Raw genomic sequence first — 25,082 nt, forward strand, 5'->3', positions numbered from 1 at the left:
ATAGTACACAGGACATTCACTATCTCACACAAAACTGTACTGGCACAATGGAAACAAATATTTTAGTCACTGTGGTAAGGTGTACTGTATGATTTACTAAATAGCACACCCACAAGAAGACATTCGCAAATATCAATTCTATCTGTTATGCAATTCATGGGTTTCATCAGGTCCATTTACACAGGTGTATTAATCAAGCACCATGCAGTCTACATTCATAATCGAGGTGCTTGATTTTATACACCTGTGGAAAATGACCTGAAATCCATGAATTGACTTTCCCAATTAGCCTACTAGAAAAAGACTTAGAAACTAACTAGCACAACAATAAAAGTTAGATCACAAACCTTTGCTTCTAACATGATGACCCTAATGTAGGCTAGAAAGCTGTGTAGCCTGGACATGAGGATGTGCTCTGGAAGACATACAAAACACTAAGTAAAACAGCAAGTAATCAAACAAAACATCATTGTAGGCCTACAAAGGTCAATGTAATAATGGCAAGAAGACATAAATTAGACTGAAGTGTAAATACCTGAGCTCTAGTGATAGCAACTTAGCCTAATAGTGCACGGGTATTGTGTTTTGATTTTCCCTGTTTAGACTAGAACAATACCGTTACTTAGTTGAGCATAAGATATTGTTGCTAATATTATTATTTGTGGTTTAACACTTAGGTTAGATTATAGGTTCAACAAGCTAAATCTCTGGGTAGTGTGGTCAGTTTCTTATGAGTGTAGCTACACCAGGCACGTAACTGAAGCATTCCGTTCGCGTTATGTACTGCAACAATTAGCTTCCAATAGGCCTAATCAATGGAAGTAGCTACACCTGGCGCAGTTAGTGGCCTGTAGGCTGCGTTGAGGAAAATAGACCATTCCTCTAATGGATTTTACCAGAGCCCTTCCTATTAGACATTCTCTGATTTTACACATCGCCAACAGAACACTTCAGTTACGTTGCCTGGTGTAGCTTCCTGTAATATAGGCTAGCCTAAGCCTAGCTTGTACTCTTTTTCATGCATGCTAACGGAAGAATATGAACATGCTATTTTGTAACAGACAGTTAGGTGGAAAAGTTTGTTTGTACTTACAGCCTGTGAGCTGGTGGTCGATCATCATGACGGTACAGAACCAGGTTTTCAGAACATCCTTGCAAAACCACTTTCTAACTGTAGGCAGTGAGTGTGGTCAAATGATTGGAACACAGAACTAATGTTGCACTACTTAGTGGTGGTGTTCCAACGATAAATCAACCATTTCTCCCTCAACTCATGTTTTTCTAAGGCAAGGCGTTACAACATTGATGTGTTATTGCCACAAATAACACAGGCACGCGATTTTTTTCCACCATGTTAGCAACTTGCTGTTAACTCCTACTAGCTGCAGAGAGACAATCCCCAGCCGCCAAAAATCTTCCAGTCTTCCTGTAGGGTCACAAGCCAAGGTGGGCGAGGCCATGAATAATCAGTTTCCCTTTGGCCTCATTGGGAAGGGCTCTTTCTGATTCGCTTGTTTTTCCGTGTATTTTCTTTCATTGGCTAATGCGGGCAATGGGGGTAGAAGATCATTTTCATGTACAGCATGCATATACAACTTGGAGTGAGCTATAGTATTTCGAAAGTAACAAGTATTAAACGGTTTCTCAGTGAATGAGACCTTTAAAGAAGCTTCCTATTTTTGGTAATTATAGTGGATGGAATCCACTATCTTGAAATCTCCTGGCTTCTTCTTCTTCTTCTTCTTATAACCTTTTCTTTTAACCTTTTCAAGAATGAATGCGACTCTAACCGCTTAACATACAGACATGTTGAAATAACCGTTGGTTGGAGTGGGGCAAGAGAGTTGTTATTTCAGATTTTTTTTAAAAGTTTATACTTTTTGAGAAATAGGGGATTAAAAATGTTAAAAAGCTAATTTTCCCCCATAGACTTGAATGGCTGTGATGTCATAATGGCCTAAAGCCAGCTAAAGGCTTTGTTAAGCTCCCAGAGTAGTTCCCGGCTAATCAGAACACTGGCACAGGTGTCACCTGTGAATCCAACTGTCTCAGCTTCTTTTTTTTTAATTTAATTTTTAATTTAATTTTTTTAAATTTATTTGCAAACATCATTGACATTACAGAAAATGCATCACTACGACATGCACATGAATACTACATACGACAAACAGATGTGCATTACATAAACACATACTGTAACTTAACAAGACATCACATTGACTTGGCTTCCACAAACATAACACAACATAACAGTAATAACAGAAAGGCTAAGGATGATTTTATGTCCAGGATGATTACAGATATGATTATCAGGGATGAAATTGATGACGGAATGAAAAGAAGGGGGATGGGGTGCGGATGGTAGCTCTGAGAGTGTGAATGAGGTGGTGTTGGGATGGGGTGGGGATGGGGGTGAGGGGTAGTGAGTATGTGAGGATGTATGTGTGTGTGTGTGTGTGTGTGCATATGTATAAGGCTGGCTTGCTGTTGGGCCAGGAGAGAAGCTGGAACATAGGGGGGGGCTCTTTCAGAGGAGAGGCTGTAATTATTCTATTAATGATAAGTATAATAATAGGAATAACTGATTGCCTGGTTGATTGCCTGACTAATTGCCAACCTGGGCACCCATTAATGGCCACAGTTCCACCCAGCCCCCCTGCAGTTATACTACTCGCGACGAGCTGACAGAGGGGAGGACCTGCGTGCCACCCATCAGCCCCCAGGCCCCAGCATATGCACACATCCCCACTACCACGACCAACCACATCTCGCCCCAGACCTTCACCCAACACGCCACTCTTGACCTAAATATGTACAGTATGTGAATGGCTAGGTTGAGGGGTCTATCTAGAGTGTAGCATTAAAAGAAGTGGGCATGCATGGTGAATATCTGTCAGGATTTCCCCATGCACACCACACTTACCCTGTGTAAGATGTATGCCTCAACAATGTGTGCATTAAAATAAGTGAGGCATGCAGATAGACACCTGATGAGGCATCTACCTGCACTCCACTCTTACCCTAGCCTGTTTTGTAGTTTTTGTTTATGTATGTCACCTAACATGTAGTGCAATTAAAAGAGAGTAAAGTGTGCTGTGTGCTTCCAGGACAAGGCGTGTGCATGAGCGTATGAGGAGGGTGCACACCGGGGGCCCAGGGCCAATAGATAACCCACAGGACCCAACCAATGCCAAAACCACACAGCGACCCGCCAGGACCGAGTCTCCCAAGCCATCCAATGGGGTCCCGTCAGAATAACGATGGGAGAGGCAGAGAGAAAGAGTGAAATTAGTAAAGTTATCAGAGAATGTAAATAAAAGGGGGAGGGAAAGAAGGGGATGCTATTTATATTATTAATAATAATAATAATAATAATAATAATAACTATAATAGTTCCAGCTACCCTCCCCTGCCCAGTGTTCGATGATATGTGTATCTGTTGATGAAGTGTGTTATGATGGTGTGGAGATGGAACTCAGGCAAAGAGGGTCAGGACTGTAAGTAGGTGATAAAGGGGGACCAAGGAGAGGTTATATCCTGAGTATTGATTAGGTTTGTAGTTGATAGGTTTTCTAATGATATAAAAGTTTTTCCAATGAGTGATGTGAGCTTTTTTTCTTAGATTTCCAGTTCATGAGGATTGTTTTCTTGGCGATAGTCAGCGCTACCAGCAGTGTTTTATTGCAGGAGTTGCTTAAATTGACTGTGGATGTATCACCAAGTATGCATAAGGAAGGGGATGCTGGGATGTGACAGCCAAAGATGGAAGAGAGAGATTTGTGACACTCACCCAGAAGTGGTTGATTGGAGTGCAATGCCAAACCGCATGAATGTATGTATCTGGGTTATTTTGTGTGCAGTGAGTGCAAAGATCCGAGCCAAACCCCATTTTAGCCAATTTATGTGCAGTGAAGTGGAATCTGTGAAGAACCTTGTATTGTATTAGTTGTAGATTACTATTCTTTGTCATGAGGTAGATGTTTTGCACATTTTGGTCCAGAAGTCGGCACCGGGGAGTAATTGATAAGTCTGATTCCCATTTGTGATATGGCAGGCCAATTGTTTTTCTGAACGAGATATAATTTTTGTAAATTTGGGAGAGTATTTTTTTGGGAGAGGGAATATTAAGCAGCTCTGAGATTGGTGGGGGAATGTCAAGGTTAGCTGTCTGGATGTTAATTTTTCCTAGGATAGATGATTTAATTTGCAGGTATTGTAAGAAGTGTTTACTCTCGATGCCGTGCTTCTGGACCAAACAGGAAAATGAGATGAGGCCAGATTATTGTCTTGAAGAATGTGTTGAAGGTGAGTGATGCCCTTTCCCATCCATGTGTGAAAGTTAAGTGTTTTTTATTGACGGTGAAATCTGGGTTATTCCAAATCGGGTCTTGCGAATTGATGGTGCTATAGGTGAATCAGTGATGTGGTAGAATCTCCACCAGGCTGTCAGAGTAGCTGAAATTGTTGGGGCTTTGAAGGATGGATGTTTTTGACCCGACTGACTGCAGAAAGGGGAGATCTGAGATTTTAATTTCTTTACAGATTGTTTGTTCTAGGTCTAACCAGGTGTTGTCTGAGGGGGGTGGGGTGTAGCCATTTGTGGATGAAGTGGAGCTGGTTGGCCAGGGCATAGTGCTGGAAGTGTGGGGCCTCTAGTCCTCCCATTGCTTTTGGTTTTGGAGAGTGGCAAGTTTGATCCTTGGGGTCTTATCTTTCCAGTAGAATTTAGTGATTAATGAATCGAGAGACTTAAACCAGAGGGTGGTGGGCTGGGTTGGAATCATAGAGAATAGATAGTTTATTCTGGGCAGTATTGTCATTTTGATTACTGAGATTCTGCCCATGATGGATAATGGGAGGTTCTTCCAGCGTTGAAGGTCATCATCTATTGAAGTGAGTAGAGGGAATAATTTAGGCTAAATAAGTCTGACAGCCTGGGGAGACTTTTATCCCTAAGTAAGGGATATAGTTAGTGCAGAGTGGGATAGGTGAAGAGAGTTGGCTGTCACATCCCAGCTGTTGGGATGTAATGGGAGAACTGCAGATTTATTCCAATTGATTGAGTGTTCAGAAATTTTAGAGAATGTGTCAATGAGTTTGATGGTTTCTTCTACTGATGTTGTGGGGTCTTGAAGAAAAAGAGAAGAATGTCGTCAGCATAAAGGCTGATTTTTGTGATGCATATATGGAGTCTGGACACCTTTGATGAGGGGTTCTGACGGATGGCAGCTGCTAGGGGTTCAATGAAGATTGTAAATAGTGAGGGGAGAGTGGGTATCCCTGTCTAGTTCCCCGGTGAAGAGTGAAACTTTGTGATGTTAGTCCATTGGTGATTACTGTAGCTGAAGGAGAGGTGTATAGAAGTTAATGAACGCGACTCCCAGTAAACCTCCCCTAATGTGGAAAACAGGAAATTCCAGTTCACCCTATCAAAAGCTTTTTCTGCGTCCAGAGTTGCTATGATGGTATTATCTTGAAAATTTGTAGAGTGATGCATTATATTTAACAGTCTGCGGGTGTTGGTGGATGAAATTCTACCTTTAATGAAGCCTGTTTGGTCTGGGTGGATAATGGATGGGGTGACCTCTGCTAATCTGTGTGCTAGCAACTGTCTCAGCTTCTAATGCATACAATCTGGCGCTCCCTAAAACTACACATCCTGTTTAAGTGTTTCCCAGCGTGTCAAAATTATTCGGGGGGATTATTCCTACCGCTGAAATCAAGAAGACGCCTATGTAGTCACAAAGCCAGAACTGAGAGACTCAGGAGAAGTTTTTATCCCCAGGCCATCCGAACTCTGAACTCACACTATACTGACTTTGCACTCATTCACTCCTCAGCACTCATGACCCCCACACTTTCACACAGACCTTTTATTTATTTTCTTATTTCATCACACGTCAAAACACACACACACATCTTTTCTCCAACTTTTGCACATCTCCATAGAACTTTTTATTTATTATTTTGATTTCTCCTCCATCTACCCATGTCCTTGATTGCCTAGCCTTTCTGCCCCCCCACCCCACCCCCATCCCAACACACACAAAAACACACACACTTACATCATCACTGTCATCACCTCACATACATACAGCACACTGCTTGCTACAGTAAGCCTCCTCTACATACTTGCTGCACACTGCCCCCCCCTCCCCTACATACACAGCACATTGTCTTCAGGATCTTCAACACATCCCTCTACATGCCCCACAGCACACTGCCCCCACCTACCCACACACACACAAAGCACAGTCACTGCTCCACTCCCCCCCGCCCACACACACATCTTCACTGTCATCACTCACATACATCATACATACAGTACTCTGCTTGCAATAGTAAGTCCCTTCACCATACTTGCAGTACACTGCCCCCCCCTCCCTCTCCCCTACATACACAGCACATTATTTCATCAGGAAGCTTCTCCAACACACATCCCCAACATACTTTACAGCACACTGCCCCCCCCCTACATACACAGCACATTATTTCATCAGGAAGCTTCTCCAACACACAACATACTTACAGCACACTGCCAAGAAATTTAATGTCTTAATCCATAACACGCAATAGTTTTGCACACGTTAGGCTATATATCGGTGTTGAAGTGTTTAGATTCCCAGCGCTAGCCTAGTAGGCATTTTAACAGCAACTATGGCTATGCGCTAACACCAGTCAGCAGAGTTTAATTAGCGATAACGTACGGAGAGAGTTTAGCCTCTTTGACAGCTCAGTGACATCAGGTATGTAACCTACATTTATGTTTTTGCCAGCGAACTTTTACCATGATCTTCATATTCATTGTGATGCTATATGAGCCTCATGTACATGAAAGATTAATATCATGCCATTATGTTGTTTAGAACACACCGTGAAATAAAGTTTTCACCTTACACCTTTGTTGATGACATTTCAAATAAATGCCAGTTAGCGCATTAGCAAGGATATTGTGTAACATATAGGCTACTGTTGATGTTGTTTCATAGCCTTTTGCTTGTGTGTAGTTAGGCCCACTGCTAGATTTTGACAGGAGCTTGCGATATCGTTTTAAAGTAAGCTGGGCTCACGCAAGCTGTCAAACACTGTCCACTCGCCTATGTGGTGCACCAGTCTGGTTTATACATCCAGTGTTTATGTTAGCTAACTGTATCTGGATGTGTTGCTATCAGAGCAAGACATTAGAGATGGCGCATGACATGCAGTGATGCCTCGTATGTGCCTCGTATAAAAAAATAAATAAAAAAAAAACCCTGTTTAAGCACCGAAATGAGGCACCGAAATCCATGTTGTTATTCGATGCCGTTACTACCGTTTGCGTCGGCATCGATGCCATTTTAGAACCATGTTTGGTTGTCCAACCCTATTGTTGACATTATTTATTCCAATAAATTTGTGTAATTACTTTATACATGTATTTATGTAGTCAGATGACATTCTTAGAGGGAACGTTTTACAGTGAAAGGCCCGGTCGCAAGTCGATTAATGCGATAGGGGGCCCGGCCGTCAATCATGTATTTCCAGCGTGATGCGGGCCCCTGTTTGGACCAGGCCCGTAAGCAACTGCGTACACTGTTTACCGATAGTTATTCCCCTCAATGGGCCTGAAAATTACAACCCGACCAGATCCGGCCCATGGCTTTTAAAGCCCGGACCCGATGTAACCTGACACATCAACATGAATTATCTGCCTGAACGCGGCCTGACGTAAAACACGTTTTGACTGTTAAACCCTGACTTTATTTAGGTGAAGATTCAACACATTAGCGTGACAATTTACTTAAAACGGTGATTTTCTCCTCTTTTGGCGTATCGTCACGGAAGAACCATGCCAACTTTAGACGCGGTTATCCTAGCGATACTTTTTGTAATACCCTCGATATACATATTGTTGGAAAGCTTAGTTTATGGCCGTTCATGTGAGCACAATGACTTAATTTTGTCAATTTTACCAAAGTGACTGGTTTCGCCTTGCAGGGTCACATATTTCATAAGCACCTTGCAATTTTGAGCATTGCACATAACCTGTAGAATTTCCAGCAGAAGTCAGCACCACTCCAAACACTTTCCAGACCTCTGATTTTCCCACTCCTGTAGTAGCGACGGTGAACTTTCTTTACGATGAACAGCAGTGATGATGTCCGACCCGACCGGGTCCCGTCGGGTTTGTCGGGCCGACCCGACCCGTTGAGAACTCTAATGCCCCTGCATAGGCCATTGATGAATTGCCTTCACCCTTGTCTGTCTTAGGCCATCTTCTCCAGGTGTTCTTGGGACCACCTCTCCCTCGTTTGCCTTGTGGGTTCCATGTCAGTGCCTGGATGGTTATTGCTGTTTTGTTTCTTATCATTGTGTAATCAATCCAGATCCACTTTCTCCTTTACATCTGTACTTCTATTGGTTCCTGGTTGGTGTGTTCCCACAGGTTGATGTTGTTAATTGTGTTTGACCAGAAGATCCCAAGGGTGCATCTTAGGCAGTGGTTCATGAATGACTGCAGCTTGCTTATGATGGTAGTGGTGTTCCATGTTTTGATCCGTACAAAAGTATGGATTTTTCATTGGAGTTGAAGATTTTAAGCTTGGTCTTGAGAGAGATGTTTTTTTGTTCTCCAGATCTTGATTAGGATGTTGAATGCTGCTCTAGCTTTTCCAATTCTCGACTTGAGGCTGTCCTTCCAATCCGTTGGTATGATCTCTTCCTCCCATATCTGTTTGATCAGCTGGTGAAGCATGATAGTTGAGGTTTCAAAAGCAGCTTGTAATGCCTCTACAGGAATCCCTTCCGCTTTGCCACGGCGCAATCCCTTTATTGCCACTGCATGAAAAGTGGTCCCCGTAAATGCCCGGAAATCTGACTAATTTTCGGCAGTTAATGACAATTTACAGCATATGAACGTCGCGTTTGTCTGGAAAAGAACTGTGACGTATGTTGAGAGCTTGCGGAGTACTAATGGCTCTAATTAGCATATGAATGGCAGCGAAACGCGCCTGACCAGGCCTGGCTTGAATTTCCTTACTCAGTATTGGATGAAACCAATACTTTTAAACAAGAAAAATCACTCGTGATTGGTTGGCTGATGTGTCACTATTGGTCACCCTGGGTCATTATAAGTGTAAACCCCATATTCCTATGATATGCTATTATGTTGTATATTCATGTCATTGTTATCTTATGTAGGCTACTACACTATTATTACCATCAAGGACATGAATGAAGTGTGGCTGTTTGCTGCTTCGGAGCAGTAGGTAGGCTAACTGGCGGCATTCTGTCTGAATTTGGTCCATTTTGCTGACGTCTGTGGTGCATTGTCCTGTAGGCTACTTCGGAGTTGCCTCTAATCTTGACTGCAGTGTGGCATAGAGCTCAGTGAGCTCCTGGCTGCGATAGGACGGAGGTTGTACAATCCATCCAGACATCCCGCCAACGATGCCGTCTTTCTCATCAGATATCAGGTCTATGGTGGTGCACTTCCAAAGGTCCACCTCTTCCTTAGCTAGCACACTCTGTCTCGCTTCCAGCAGCTGTAGCCGACTGCGTAATTTGTCTTTTTCGTTCTATAAGTTCCACTTTTCATGTCATAAATGCCTATGATGAGGCTTTGCAGTTTTTCAATATGGTCAATCTATTGTCTCAATTGTGTTTCATGTGATGCACAGAAGCTACATTCATGCATTGTTTTGCTCCAGTTGAAAATGTTTCTGCGTAATTTGTCAGCTGTGATCAAATTTTTCTGTGCCCACCCATTTGAACATTTCTGGCTACGCTACTGTTAGAAAGGAAACTGATAAGTCATACAAGTGTACTATTCCTACAAAACAACTAGATACTGACATTGTAGAGCAAGAATAGCCATGTGGTGACACAGTTTCAGTGAGTAAAGATTCATTTTGGAATCTAAGAGGACACATTTCGCGGAAACATAAGTGTGCCACGGAGAGCAAAGAAAAACGTGAGCAATTTGAATATGCTTCATATCAAGTAGAAGACTAAAGTAAAACTTGGATGCTAAGCCTATATTCTTTAGGCAATTAATCCCACTGATCCCTTTAGTTTTAGGCTTATGTGTATTAATGTTGCCAAGCGTGTTTGTTGTTGCACTATCTTTTAAAATAAATGTTCTGAGTGAAATATATTGCCGTTGCTCTTAGTTTTTTGGGATTTAAGTTTTCTGTTTAAGGTGACAATTCGACTTGTAGATTATTTCTCCCTCTTTTAAATTGGAGCGAGAATGGAGTGATTTCATTGCGGTGGGATGATTTTTAGGTGGAGCAGGGAGTGAAATTGAGCGGAGTTACCTGACCCAATTTGAGCGGGAAGCGGCCGAGTAAACAGCCACCTGAGCCGGAAAGCAGTGTTGACTTTGGCGTCTTTTTAAGATGGTGGCGAAAGCGAAGGAAAGCCCTCTAATCGGACGGGGCAAGATTGACAAATAGACGGGCCTAGCCCCGTCCAGGCCCGCCCGTGGCTATGCGTATACTTTCTAAATTATTTAGCTAACTCCATCCCCATCAACGAACTTAGGCTATATGGCCAATATCTTTGAAATGTAACAGTCTTGGTTTTATTAGGAAGACATGAATTCTGGGTGGGTTTGGGCAAGCCTCAGACTCGTGGTATCAGCGGTATCAGAGTGGAACAGAGCGGCTGCTCCGGCCTCTAAATTTAAAAGGGCTCCGCGCTCAAATTCCATTCATATTACACAAAACTATAAAATAATCTAAACTTCATTTACTCTCGGTGTATAGATCAGGACAGACTTGCGGAACAGGCTGCAGGGCAAGAAGTCTGACAGCCTGCATGAAGATAAGCATTAATGGTCCAATAGTAAAACAGTGCAATTACCAAAGGGCCCTTGAAATGTTCTTTTTAAAGCCAAAGAGGATGGCTTGTAGTGACTGATCACATTTGCACATTTTGTTGTTTTGCACTTTCTTTTGCACTTGTTCTATTGTTTGTAATAGTCTTTGTTAAAATTGCACAAATTAAAAAAATAGATAAATCAATTCAAGCTAAAATTTAAGAGTATAATTATGCTTTACTGAGCCTGATCTATTTATACCAGAGCTTTTCTTAAAATTAAGTTAATACCTTTTAGAAAAATATCACCTGGGGTAAAGCTCCCCCTGCTACCCTGATTTGCATTTGTATAGCTCACAGCATTTTCATTTACATGTTAAAGCCTCCCCTAGAATTAGGAGGAGGGGGTCATGGGGGGATGACTGCCAAGCAGTGCCCACGTCAATTTCACGGCAATTCACGTCTGTTTTCGGTGTTGCCTCCAAACCTCCTCAGCACGGCCTTCACATAAAAAAGATGACCACATCATCGATGTATGCAGAGGATTATTCCTCCGCCCCCTCGAGCACTTGGTCCATGAGGTGCTGGAATGTTGCCGGTGCCCCCTGCAGGCCAAAAGGCATATAACAGAACTGCTAAAAGCCAAACAGGGTGGCCATGGGAACTTGCCAGTATCCCTTACTGAGATCTAATGTTGTTAGGAAACTGGCACTGCCCAGGCGGTTAATCAACACATTGATCCGTGGCATCGGGTATGGATCAAAAGTAGAAATTGAGTTTACCTTTCTGAAGTACATGCAGAACCTTAAGGTCCCATCTTTCTTTGGCACAAGCACTACCGGACTCGACCAATCACTGGTTGATGGCTCAATGATTCCCATGTTCCGCATGGAGTCAATCTCCTCCTTGATCTTTGGGAGAAGCTGAGCTGGAATCCACTAGCACAGGAGCCGGACTGGACCAGGTGCCTTCAGCCTGATGTGGAGCGCTGCCAGCTGTGTCTTGCCTGGCATGCCGCTGAACACCCCCTCAGGCACACATGCCTTCAGTTCCTGCTGTTGGGCCTTGGAGAGGTGGTCCAGGTTTATCTCTGCATCTTCTTCACGCTTGACTGGGAAGTACTGCTCATCTATCTCTTCCTCTTCTCCGATGGCTCTGGCAAACAGGTGCTGCACCACCGCTCTCTCTCTAGGGTGCCATTCCTTTAACATATTTATGTGGAAAATCTGATTTTGCTTTTTCTTATCTGGCATGTTTATTTCATATGTGACCTTGCCCGCCCGCTATTGGACTACATATGCCACTATGCCCCTGCCACTTTGCAAGTAAGCTGCTTTCAGACGTGGGAAGCAACAACACATTCTCACTTCTGAGTAATCATACCACTTACGCTGTTTGGCTTGCGCAGTCTGCATATTCCCTTGCACCAGCTCGGTAAGGTGTTGCATTTGGTCACGCATCTTCAGCACATATGTCAGGACATTCATCTTCCGCTCTGGCTCCTGATCCCTCCCAGGCCTCCTTCAGGACATCGAGTGGCCCCCTCACCTTCCGGCCCTACAAGAGTTCGAACGACTAGAAGCCAGTGGACGCCTGCGGGACTTCCCTGTAGGTGAATAACAGGTAAGGTAGCCAAACATCCCAGTCAGACCCAGAGTCTGACACAAACTTGCGAACTTGCCCCCGGTCCGCTTGCTCAGGGTCTTGTTGAATCTTTTGACAAGACCATTGGCCTGAGGGTGGTATGGAGTGACCTTTGATTCCTAAGTACTTGTACACTTGCTTAAGCAGAGTAGATGTAAAATTAGACCCCTGATCTGTCAGCACTTCCTTAGGAACCCCCACCCGTGAGACCAGCTGAAGAAAATCATTCGCCACTTGCCTTGCTTTGATGTTATGCAGTGGGAACGCCTCTGGATACCTTGTCGCATAATCAGCAATCACTAAAATGTATCTATTGCCCCTGCAACTTTGTTCTAATGTCAAGTCAAGTTTATTTATATAGCACATTTCATACACAGAAGTCATTCAATGTGCTCAGTGCAGTTAGCAGAAAGCATATGAGAACAGTTTGGTCTAGATTTAAAACTGGCTACAGTTGGGGCCTCTTTAATGTCATCCGAAAGTTGTTTCCAGAGCTGAGCCTCATAGCAGCTAAAAGCTGCTTCACCTTGTTTAGTTCTAACAGCAGGTTTTACTAAGAACTTTTTCGCCTGAGACCTGAGAGGTCTGGAGGGTGGACATATATTGCTGAAAAACACAAGCTGCGAACGAGGCCGATGCTGCAGTGTTGGTAGATGAATATGAACTAACGCATAAAGCTCATTTTGGCGAACATCTGCGTTCAGCAAACAGACGAAGAGACGTGTTTTCTTTTCGTCATAAAACTCCAAACGTCTGCCAGTTAGTCAAGACCAGTCAGGTGCTACATCTGATGCAGAGCAAGTTTGACGTTATTGCCAAGGGAAAGGTCATTGGAAAGGGAACTGTCCAGTGCTAAAGTCAAAGGCCAAAGCTCGTTATTCGTTTGTGAAACCTGCTGCTTTAGCTGTGTCGCCTTTTAATTCAGATGTTGTACTTCCTAACAAACTGAAGCCTAATTACACTCCATTCATTTCAAATGGATTTGTTTCACTAATTGGCAGTGAGGAGAAGTTACCTGTAAAAATCCTGTGTGATACAGTAGCATCAGAGTCCTTTATTTTGGAGTCTAGTTTGCCGTTTTCTTCTTCCTCAAGGTCTGGGAGAAGAGGGGGAGGTTGAGTTGGGAGTACGCTCTGCCCTCCCTGTTGATGGGGTGTCTGTTATATTAGGGAATAATCTGGCTGGTGGGCGTGTTTGGCAGAGTAACCCTCTTCCTGTGATGACAGATTCTCTTCAGCTGAGGAATGAGCCTGATGACTGTTTAAAAGGGTGTTTGCTGCTTGTGCTGGGACCCGTGCTGCTAGTCATGCTGCTGCGGTGGAGGCCCTGGAAGTTAAGGCAACTGCAGAAAAGACTAGGTTTGCTTTACCAGATTTTCCCTTGACTATCTCATGAAGAGCTAGTTAAGGAACAGCTTGAGGATCAATCTCTGTCTTCGTTGTTTGAGCAAGCTATTCCTGCTGAGTGTTTTGAGACTCATGGCTCATGGTTATTCTGTTCAAGATGGTTTGCTAGTGAGAAAATGGACACCCTCAACTAACATTTCACTGGGGGAACCATGGTTTCAGGTTGTTGTGCCTACCACCATCCGACAGCTGGTGCTGAAGACTGCTCACGACATGTTGGGGCATTTGGGGGTGAGAAAGACATATTATCGCATTATGCGTCATTTTTATTGGCCTAAATTAAAGAAAGATGTTGCGGCCTATATTAAAACCTGCCACATATGACGAGATGAGTGGAAAGCCCAATCAGGTTCACAAAGCCTGCACCTTTGCATCCAATACCTGTTGTGGCTGGTCCTTTTGAGCATTTACAGTTGGGCTGTGTAGGGCCATTGCCTGTTGCTAAAGGTAGGTCTAGGTATTTGTTGACCATAATGTGTCAGGTAACCCTTTATCCTGCTGCCTACTTACTACGCTCAGTTACAACCAGGTTCATTGTAAGAGTTCTTTCTCAGTTTTTTTCTATATTTGGTATACCAAAGGTTGTCCAGACTGACCAAGGCTCCAATTTTATGTCTCGTGTCTTTGCTCAGGTTTTACGCCAGCTTCACATTAAACACAACAAAGCCTCAGCTTACCACCCTCAGAGCCAAGGGGCTCTTGAACGTTTCCACCAGACACTGAAGTCCCTTCTCCGTGCTTACTGTATGGAGTTGGGACGTGAGTGGGAGGAAGGTTTGACATGGCTGTTGCTTGCCTTTAGGGAGGTGGTTCAAGAAAGTACAGGGTTCAGCCCTAATGATCTAGTCTTCGGCCACTCTGTACGTGGGCCATTGGCCATCCTAATGGATGGTTTGGACCTCAAGGAGCCACCAAAAGCCTTGTGTGATAATATAAATGGTTTTAGAACACGTCTTTACGAGGCGGATAGGTTGGCCCGTGAGAAGTTGACGAACACTCAGTCTAAATGAAGGAGCGGTATGATAAGCAAACTCAGTGTTGTGTTTTGCCGTAGGTGATAATGTGCTTGCTCTTCTGCCAGTTTTGTCATCTCCTTTCCAGGAAAAGTTTTCTGGCCCATACACTGTTGCCAGAAAGGTTTCAGATGTTAATTATGTAATTGCCACTCATAAGGTCACATTAACCTGCTCAAGCTCTGTTCGGATGATGCCAATCTGTCTAATTCTTTTCCTCTTGTTTCTCCGGGGGCAGCGCAGGAGCAAGAGGAGATCAGAGCTCCTGATGATGGAGTTTTGCGTGCGCCTTTGCACAATTCTGATACATTGAAGCAACTTCCACAGTTTCTGCAACCCTTGTCCGAGGACAAGTGTGCTGAGTTAATCAATTTAATTAATGACTTTCCAACTCTCTTCTCAGATACTCCGACTCAGACGCATCTGTTGGAACATGACATAGATGTTTCCCCAATCAGGCAGCGTTTTTATTGTGTTTCTCAAGAGAAGTGGAAGCACATTGTACGCAGAGGTAGAGTACCTTCTCGACAATGGTCTGGCTGAACCTTCTGCATCAGCCTGGGCATCACCTTGTCTTCTGGTTAACAAGCCAGACACCTTTAGGTTTTGCACCAATTATCGGAAACTTAATGCTGTCACAAAACCAGATAGTGTTCCGTTGCCTCGTATAGAGGATTGTGTAGACCAAGTTGGTGCCGCCACATTTGTTAGCAAATTCGACCTCCTTAAGGGCTACTGGCAAGTGCTTTTGACTGACTGTACAGGAGAGGTGTCCAGTTTCATCACTCCACAGGGGTTGGAGTTTGTTTCTTATCAGGTAAATTATTCTGTCATTGAGAAAGAAGCTTTGGCATTAATTTGGGCACTTCAGCATTTTGATGTCTATGTAGCTGGTTTCTTTTCTCTTCTGTGATCATAACCCGTTAACTTTCTTGCACTCCCTTCAAAATCCAAGTCAGCACTTAATGCGCTGGGCTCTTTTTCTGCAACCATACCATTTGGATATTCGCCACATTAAAGGCACAGATAATGTGATTGCAGATGCCTTGTCCCGTGCTCCCTCTGGTTAATGCCTTGCTGTTTATTACCCATGCCTTTCTTTCTGTTGTTCTTTTCTGTCTTCCAGGGCCCGGATTACAGAAGTTGTGACAGTTGTGAGATGGGTTTGGGGAAAGGGGGTTGAAGTGGATTTTTTTTCTGTAGAATGGTATATTTTGTTAGCCTAGAAATCTAGACGCACCCTAGTGGAAATTACATTTGCTTCCAGGGCTAGTCTAGCAACTCTCCGCTGGCTTGTGAGCTCGAAAATTAAACTTCTATTAGGCCAATCAAATCGTATAGAGTCGCTTTCATAATGATTGATGGCAGAGAGATGGGCAACGTTTGGCTTGAATTCCCCTGCTACTTGAAAACAAAGAAGATGGATGTTGCTGTTGGCCAACAGTGTGACACGAGTTGCTTGTTTTAAAATGGCAAAAAGTTTGAACTAGCCAACTAGCTCCGCTGGTGGGAAAAACGATGGGACTCAGTGCTGTCCTATTGCGTGCAGAGGGAATTTCCTGAAAGACAACAGATTATCCCACCCTCGGATGACTGGAGCACTGCAAGGCGGTGAGTGCCCAGACCCTACATTTTAATGTGGGTCTGGCTGGTCAGGCTAATATTATGTAAATATTTATGGATATGTTGCAAATTTTGGCACTATTTTGTACATTTGGTGTACTTAGATTTCTATAGCTTTATTCACATTATGATTGTGGTGTTATGTAGAATAGCCTCCAAGACCCGTCTTTTAAGGGGTTACCCCTGCAATGCATCTATTTCTCCTGTTCTGTATCACCGTGTCTTGTCTCTATTTCTAGGCATGGTCCTGTGTGCTTAATTGATGGGATGTGCCGGCGCGCGAGGTGTGTCCCACAAGGTCCTGGTTATAGCGCGGCACGTGGGAGAGAGCGGCTTGCTTTGTGTTAAATTTGTTTCTTTAAGTTAAACCTTGTTTATGTAAACCTTTGCGTTATACAATAAACCCCTTGGACATTTGTTTGTCGCCCTCTCTCCTGCTCTTTTGGTACTATTTGAGCCAGTAGTAACACACCCTCATAGATCTTTTGCTTGATGATGCTCCAAAGGTTCTCAATAGGGTTGAGGTCAGGGGAAGATGGGGGCCACACCATTAGTTTCTCCTTTTATGCCCATAGCAGCCAACGACCCAGAGGTATTCTTTTCAGGCCTAAAACATGACTCCGCCACCTCCTTGCTAACGTCTCAGCCTTGTTGGGACATGGTGGCCATTCACCAACCATCCATTACTCCATCACTGGACCATTTAGGGTTGCACGCCACTCATCCGTAAACAAAACTGTTGAAAATTAGTCTTCATGTATTCCTGAGACAACTGCAACCGTTTCTGCTTGTGAGCATTGTTTAGGGGTGGCCGATTAGTAGATTTATGCACACTTCCAAACTTCTTGAGGATCATACACCTTGAGGTTTGCGGGACTCCAAAGGTACCAGCTGCATTTTAGCAGCTCTCGTAATCCTATGAATTTGTCTGGCAGAAACCTTCCTTATGCCTTTGTCTGCACAAACCCCCCTGTGCTCTGAATCAGCGACAAATTTCTTCATTGTGCACGATGATTACGCGATAATGCTGCAAATATCCACGTTTTCATACCTTGTCCAGGTAGTGCAATGTCATGCTTTCCAGCAGCAGAGAGATCCTTTTTCTTTCCCATATTGCTTGAAACCTGTGGCATGCTTAATAATGTGGAACATCCTTCTTAACTAGTTTTCCTTTGATTGGGCTGACCTGGCACACTAATTATCACAGGTGTCTGAGATTGATTTCAGTGATCCAAAGAACCCTGAGACACCTTACCATCCATGAGTTCAATTGAAAAACAAAAAAAATAAATGTTTATGACCAGGGTAGGAATTTCACGACGGCCATGGCCGCCGAGCTTTATGCTGGGTCGCGGACGCCCTTTGAAAATCAGAGGTTTACAGGCCACGGTGGCCTTTGGTGCCCCTTTCTTTAAATATTCTGCTTTGCTTAATAGTGATATATATTTAGCCTATGGCCTGTCAAAACAATCTTAGCATTCACAGCGCAAATTACGCAGTGGAGAAAGTGACAGCGCAACAAAGAAAGTGCGTCCAAATTCACCCATTCTTCTCAGTTGAACTAGTTAGCCGTTCAAGAGTAATCCCGTTTTGAATTTGCAGTAAATTTCAACATACATGCATGTCTCCAAATTTGGGATTTAAGTTTTACACTGTGTTTAAATTGTTCCACATTATTTCATAACGGCCAAATACAAAATAAATATTACAAATGTCGCCTAGATATCAGTAAATCAGAGGACAGCTGACTAAGAGTTTGTGAAAGTAGCCTTAATGATCACAAAATGCTAAGCATGCATCTAGGCTATTTGAGTTTCTTAAAGCTGAGCTGTGCTTAAATTGTTCAATACATGATTTCATAACAGGCCAAAAATAAAATAAATGTTAAATATAGCCTAGATATCGGTAGATATTAGATGATCAGATGATTTACAGTTATATGTAATGTTTCATGTTTTTGTAATGTTTCATACAGTGATGCAGGTCTACTGCAGTGAATACAACTTTGATCATTTTTATAGCCTACTACTGTATTAACTTTGGCCTTGGTGCCCTGACATGTGGCCTTTGTGCCCAAGTACAGCTCGCTGCAGCCTGACATCAAGCCCCGCCCACATCCAACTCAGCCATGTTTTCTTTGCCTACGCCCTCCCCATGCGGCTTTGGCTTTTAGGCCTACTGCCGACAACCCGCTAGCTTAATTATATAGTATATTGTTTCATATTAGATGATAGAAACTGATGATTTAGGCTAAACACAAATTACATTTCATGCAACCACAGTGAATTTTTTTTCATGTAGGCTAGTTACTGTAATTGGGTTCGTGTACTTTTTATTCATTTGATTTCGGTTTTGAAACCATGCACATTCACATAAATTGGTCATTTTAAATATTGATGACAATGTGTTCAAACGCCAAACCAGCCATATTTCATTTAATTTAGCCCTCAAAAGTAGAATGGTGTGTTGTTTTCATTATCATGGACTATCAGTGTAACAGCAAGAATTCTCCATTACAACCAAATAGCCTACAAAGGGAACAATTTTGCTTTATTGACAACAGGTGGACCAGAAACATGCATTGTGTAACGTTAACCGGTTAGCAGCTAGATCAAGCTCGACATCCTCATCTCAAATATAGGCTACTGCCCAGATAGCAAGCAGCTATCGGACCACCGATAGCCCGCCGGCAGTCTATTGCCATCTGGGTGGTTAACTTTGCTGGGTAGCTAGCCAGCTAGCTAGTTCCTATCTGACGAATGAGTAGTGTGACAACAGCGTTCTTATGGAAACGTTGGTGCTGTTTAGAAGTTGCTGTACTGGTTTGAATCCACAGTTTATGTGTTGAATTACACAATAAAACGTGTTTTGCAGTAAGTTGCTGGTTTGTAGAATGTAGCACAAGCAGCTCGCCCAGTCTCGTTGCGAGTCCTGGCTCTCTCTGCTGACTGCCTCCCTCCCTCTCGCCGCCAGCAATTTTAAACTGCGTGACGTAATACAAAAAAACATGGCTGACTTGGATGTGGGCTGGGCTTGATGTCAAGCCCCGCCTTCCCGCAGGCTGCAGCGAGAGGCTCCTCTTTGTGCCCCCCACCAAATATGCCCAACTGAAAGCCAAGTGGCCTTGCCCCCAGAATGGTGAAATTCCAAGCCTGTTTATGACACTTTAATCCAATTTGCATAATAATTTGGAACATGGTGTAGATGGAGAGACACCATTAAGTGTATTTACCACTTTCCAGAATTTTGCTGGATTACTGCCACATGCATAGAGATGGTTAATATAAGCCATAAAAACTTAACTGCACATGGTAGACTCAAAACCAGCTACGGCTGTACTAAGCGATTGTATATGGTCATATAGAGGGCGAAAATTCAAGGGGCACTAACCTTGTTTTGAAATAAATGTCTTTTAATCGCGATGTCTTGGATAAGTACTTCATTACCCACAATCCTGAACAATCCCACAATCCCACAGTGATGCCTCTGATTGGTGGAAAGGCCGTTATAATCATAGTTTGAAACTTTATCAGCAAATATTATTGACAAAGATGGCGGAGTCTTTTACTGCCTATGGCGAAAATCTTAATGTGAATAAAAACTTTCTAGACGAACATTGGTACTTGTATCAACAAGGATTGTGGTTTATATATCACACAAACTTAGTCAGGGCCAATACACCATCAAATAGAACACTGTAAATGCTAGTTTAAACACTTAACTTTTCAGGTAGCCGATAGGCTAATCATTAGCCTTTCAGACATTAGAATGTCATTATAATGCTGCTAACATTAATATAATGTTTTAGTGACCTTGTTGTTTCTATGAACATGAATTGTTGTTTATAGGAAACATCAACTTAGTCGGTGGCATAAAAAGCCCTGTATCTCAATAAGTACTTCAACTTTGAGCTAGCTAGCTGATAGCACATGCAAGCTGGATGCTACCACCCTAGCAGCTAGACACTGCAGTAAAATGGTTAAAACCCGTCCATGCCCCGTGAATATTTCACTGTTTCAAGGATCGAAATCAAGAGTGTCCAAAGGGATGAAAACCACTTTAAATCGGGTCACATTATTGACTGTTGTGTGTCGAGGTTAGCTTGTGGGTTTTGTAAGGGCCAGCATGAGGGATAAGAGTGGTGAGTTTTGCAGGAGGTTGGTAATGCTAGTTAACATTAGCTAGGCTACTGTAGCCTTCATACTGTACGAGTCATATCATCAATCATTAACCTCGAAATACTTCTTCGTACATTTAATGAACATTTTGCGTAATAATTCACAGCAAACTGAATATGGTGGTCCAAGAGCAGACCATGCACCGGTCCATGCATCAGGATGGCAGTCAGATACGAAGCACTGCACAATGTTGCTAACGTTAACCGCTTTCACACACAATATAAAATACACGATGGTAAATATAACATTCAATACAAAAACACGATTATTTGCACGACACTCTGAAATAACTGCTATTAACTGCACATTCACTATATAAAAATCACTGTTTGGAGGAAAGGGTTTTGCGTGCTGTCGCCGGGTTGGAAATGATTTAGCTGGTTTAGTGCATTGCTTATATATTATTCAGTGAGGCTGGTGGTTTATGGGATGAGTAGTTCCTTCGGCCGAAATGAAAATATGTACACAGTCTTGTACCTTTGACTTTTTTGGACTTTCTCTTAGTTTTTCACTTTCGAAATGATATGTTGTATGCTTATGAGTTACTCTGTAGCTGATTAGCCTAAGACATGCTCTAAAACTCTTTTGATACAGATTTTTCCAAAAACGTCAATGGGAGAAATGAATGGGAAATTTACTTCCGTAAACTAAGCTCTCCCGGAGGAGGGGCGGGACTGTGATGCTCCAAATGAGGACTTACCACACTTAAAAGTGCCCTGCCACACAAAACCGTTTTTACTTGTATTTTTTTTTTTTAACATGTTAGGTCCAAATGTGTTTGTGCTATGTCGTGAATGTGAAATTGAACAGCTAGGCCAATTGCAAAAGCTCTTCAGATTGACGTGGAATTGATGAACTCATTACTATTCATGAGCTCGCCCAGTTGAGACCTTGCCCACAAAATTTGTTTAGCTCTGTGACCGTTTTCGTAGGCAAGAATGGCTGAATGTCAACGGACTTCAACAATGCATTTTGCCCAAGAACCCAGACTTGAGGATCAAATGGCTTCAGTTTGTTTTTTGGAACAATGCCACAGGCTTTGCAAAAAGGTTGCTGTTGAAGCCTGGAGCAGGCTACCATCACAGTCTACGACTAGTGCCTGTAAGTAAAACTTAATTGTCAGGAAAGGAAGTGCTATGTTATACAGGTTTAATGAATTCGCTAGCCTAGCAGGTTTTATTTATGCACATTTAGACAATGCTAGCACTCGCTAGCCAAGCTAAGTTCATGCCATGAAGCTAAAATTAGTTGATAATGGCTGTCATGTTATGGACGAAACCTACTAGCTGTTAGCCAATCAGAGTCAAGCAGCTTAGCTCGTTGAATATTAATGAGAACTGGCGCTAATCGAGCTGGGTCTTCATGCAGGCTTTCAATACCACACTAGAATGGCTTGAAACAAGGTAACCAAGGTATGTTTTCCACAAAAAAATGTTACAGTCCATGGTAGAACTTCAGACATTACCACAAAGTAATTGTAAATTCACTGGATTGAACTGGAAATAAACTGAACTTGATTGTTCACTGGATTCACTGGAAATAAGTTCACTGGATTGCAAATCATTAAAAAAGCATCCTCATTAAGTTTTCTAAAATACTTTTTAAAAATCACTAAAGAACCTGAGCTTTTCTCCTGTGATTTATAATGCAACCTACAGGGCAATGGTCACTAAAGTCCATAGGGAACACACAGGTTTGGCTCCGGTTTGTTCGTAAGAATGAGATCTAATAATGTTGAGCGACTGGGGAATTTCATGTTCGGGCGGGTGGGTTATGAAACCAACTGAGTAAGACTTAACTCTGTCCATAGATCTTTAAATTAATCTGCTGCGGGGGAAAGCCAGTCAAAGTTAAAATCGCCCAGAATGACAGCCTCGGACTCATTCAGGGAGGATAGCAGCTCCGCTCTATTTATATAATTTTATCACAAAATGAAAGGCCTATAATGTATATGCTATTACAATCCCAAATCAGAAAAAGTTGGGAAGTTGTGTAAAATGCAAATAAAAACAGAATGTGATCATACACAAGTCTGGTAAAGATATATTTAGCAGCAAAAAGGACATAGACAACATATCAAATGTTTAAAATGAAAATTTGGACTATTTCATGGAACATATATGTTGATTTTGAATTTGATGCCATCAACACGTTTCAAAATAAGGTGGAACAGGGAATGTTTACCACTGTACTGCTTCACCTCTTCATTTATCAAAATTCTGTAAATGTTTAGGAACTGAGGAGACCAATCACTAGAGTTTTGAGAATGAAATGTTGTCCCATTACTCCCCGATATAGGATTTCAGTTGCTCAATAGTATGAGGTTTTCTTAGTCATGTTTTTCATTCCATGATGCACCTAATTTGACAAGTCTGGACTGCAGATAGGCCATTGTAGCACCTGGACTCTTCCTCTATGGAGAAATACTGTTTAAATATGTGCAGAATTCATTTTGGCATTGTATTCCTGAAATATTCAAGGTCTTCCTTGGGAAATACATTGCCTGGATAGCAGTATCTGTTGCTCAAAACCTGTATACATCATTTAAAATCGATTGTACTTTGCCAAATGTGCAAGATGTCCATGCTGTAGGCACTAATGCTCTTCTACACCGTCATAGATGTTGGGTTTCAAACTGAGCATTAAAACAAGTTGAATAGGTTGGATACTTGGATAGGCCCTCTCCCAGGTGAGTCCATGATTTCCAAACAGAAAATGTTGCACATTTTGATTTGTCTAACCACAGGACCTTTTCCCATGTTACCTCAGTCCGTTTAAAAGAAGCTCAGGCCCAGATAAAACAGTGGTATTTTCTGTATCATGTCTCAATACAATTTTGGCTGTAGTTTTTGAATTGAGTATTAAACTGTGCACATAGACAATGGTTATCAGAGGTTTTCCTGAGCCCATACAATGACCGGTCTGGAAACAGATCTGGGGCTCGTTTCTAGAAAAGTTAGCAACAAAGTTGTTCAGCCACCATGGTACGACATAACTTGCGACCAAACAGTGACATTGTTACACCTGTTTCCAGAAAGCATCGTACCTGTGTTGCAATTCACTACCCCCGGCGTTTGAACACCGTAGTTCGAAACAACGTTGTTGATGATGCAGCGATGCATATCATTGGTGGAAACAGTGGCAGTGTAATACCCAACCCCCTAGAAATTCTCTGTCACGGCCTACATCAACATTTTTCTAATATAAACCGAGTGATTAATAACCTTACTCTCGCCAGATGAATTTCGTTCCGCCTACCTCAACTCATCCATCTGGGATCGATCCATTGGAGTGGTGCTTCAGAAGGCTGGGCCTTATTAAAAAAATCCTTGCATAAGATTGGATAAGCCACTTGTCCATCATCTATTGACGTGCTACTTCAACCACTCACATCTATGAAACTCCCGCCCTGGGAGTCTCTTGGCTTAACGGCAGAGCGTCGGCACTTTGTGCGGTCGACCGGAGTTCGTATCCTATCTCTCCTTTTCACACAATTTATGTTAATTCAAGTGTTGCCTTGCTTTTTGATAGGCTAGTATTATAATCTTCACAGACTGTTAACATCAGCACAGTGATAAATGGATCCTTGTTTGCGATTGAGAGTTCAAACTACCTTTTCTAGAAACACCAAATCCAAGAACGACGGAGCGAACTACCAAGGTTGTGATGCAAGTTAGCCGACGACACTTTCTAGAAACGACCCCCTGGTTTTGATGCAGTGCCATGTAAGGGCCAAAAGACCACAGCCATCCAATATTGTTTTTCAGCTCTTTCCCTTGTTTGCAAAGATTTCTCTAGATTCTCTGAATGTTTTAATAATATCCTGTAGATGATGAACTTCCCAAATACTTAACAATTTCATGTTAAGAAGCATTAAAATGACATTGTTTCATAATTTGTGCACACATGTTTACACAGAGTGATGAATACCCCCACATATTTACTTCTAAGAGACTGCCTGTCTGGGATGCTCTTTTGTGCTGCCAATTGACCTAATTAGTTATGAAACATTGCTTTTGTTTTCTTTGTCATTACACAACATTTCCAGCATTTTGTTACCCCCTGTCCCAACTTCTTTTTTTGAAACATTTTGCTGGTATCAAATTCAAAATTAAAGGAGAAATCCGGCCAATTTGAACACGGAGCTCAGTTGATCATGTTCATGGAATACTGTCGGTCAGGAAAAACATGAAAAAAAATCGGTGCTGTCTTATGAGGGAATGTTCTTAACTGTACCTTTGTGCCTCCTAGACTCAAAATGTCATAACAAGTGCTGTGCAACATGAACAGGGTCCTTACATGACACCACCGTGTGAGTTCAACCCAATAATTGTGAAGAAACAGTATAAATCCTGTGTAGCCTTTGTAGCCTAGGCTGTCAGCCTACTTGTTTCCCTCCATTGCCTCCTGTTAACTTC

General features: G+C 42.5%; 1 protein-coding gene across 3 annotated transcripts in view; it reads left to right on the top strand.

Moving 5' to 3' along the window:
* LOC125292447 (nectin-3-like protein) overlaps nucleotides 1-25,082 on the top strand; it is a gene marked incomplete at its 3' end in the record, with an annotated part of 78,969 nt that overhangs the window by 35,076 nt on the left and 18,811 nt on the right. Inside the window, 1 exon segment of one of the 3 annotated variants that reach the window (XM_048239729.1) lies at nucleotides 12,317-12,423. 3 annotated transcript variants of the gene reach the window in all.

The sequence above is a fragment of the Alosa alosa genome, chromosome 3, assembly GCF_017589495.1.
Source record: "Alosa alosa isolate M-15738 ecotype Scorff River chromosome 3, AALO_Geno_1.1, whole genome shotgun sequence".
NCBI lineage: Eukaryota > Metazoa > Chordata > Actinopteri > Clupeiformes > Clupeidae > Alosa > Alosa alosa.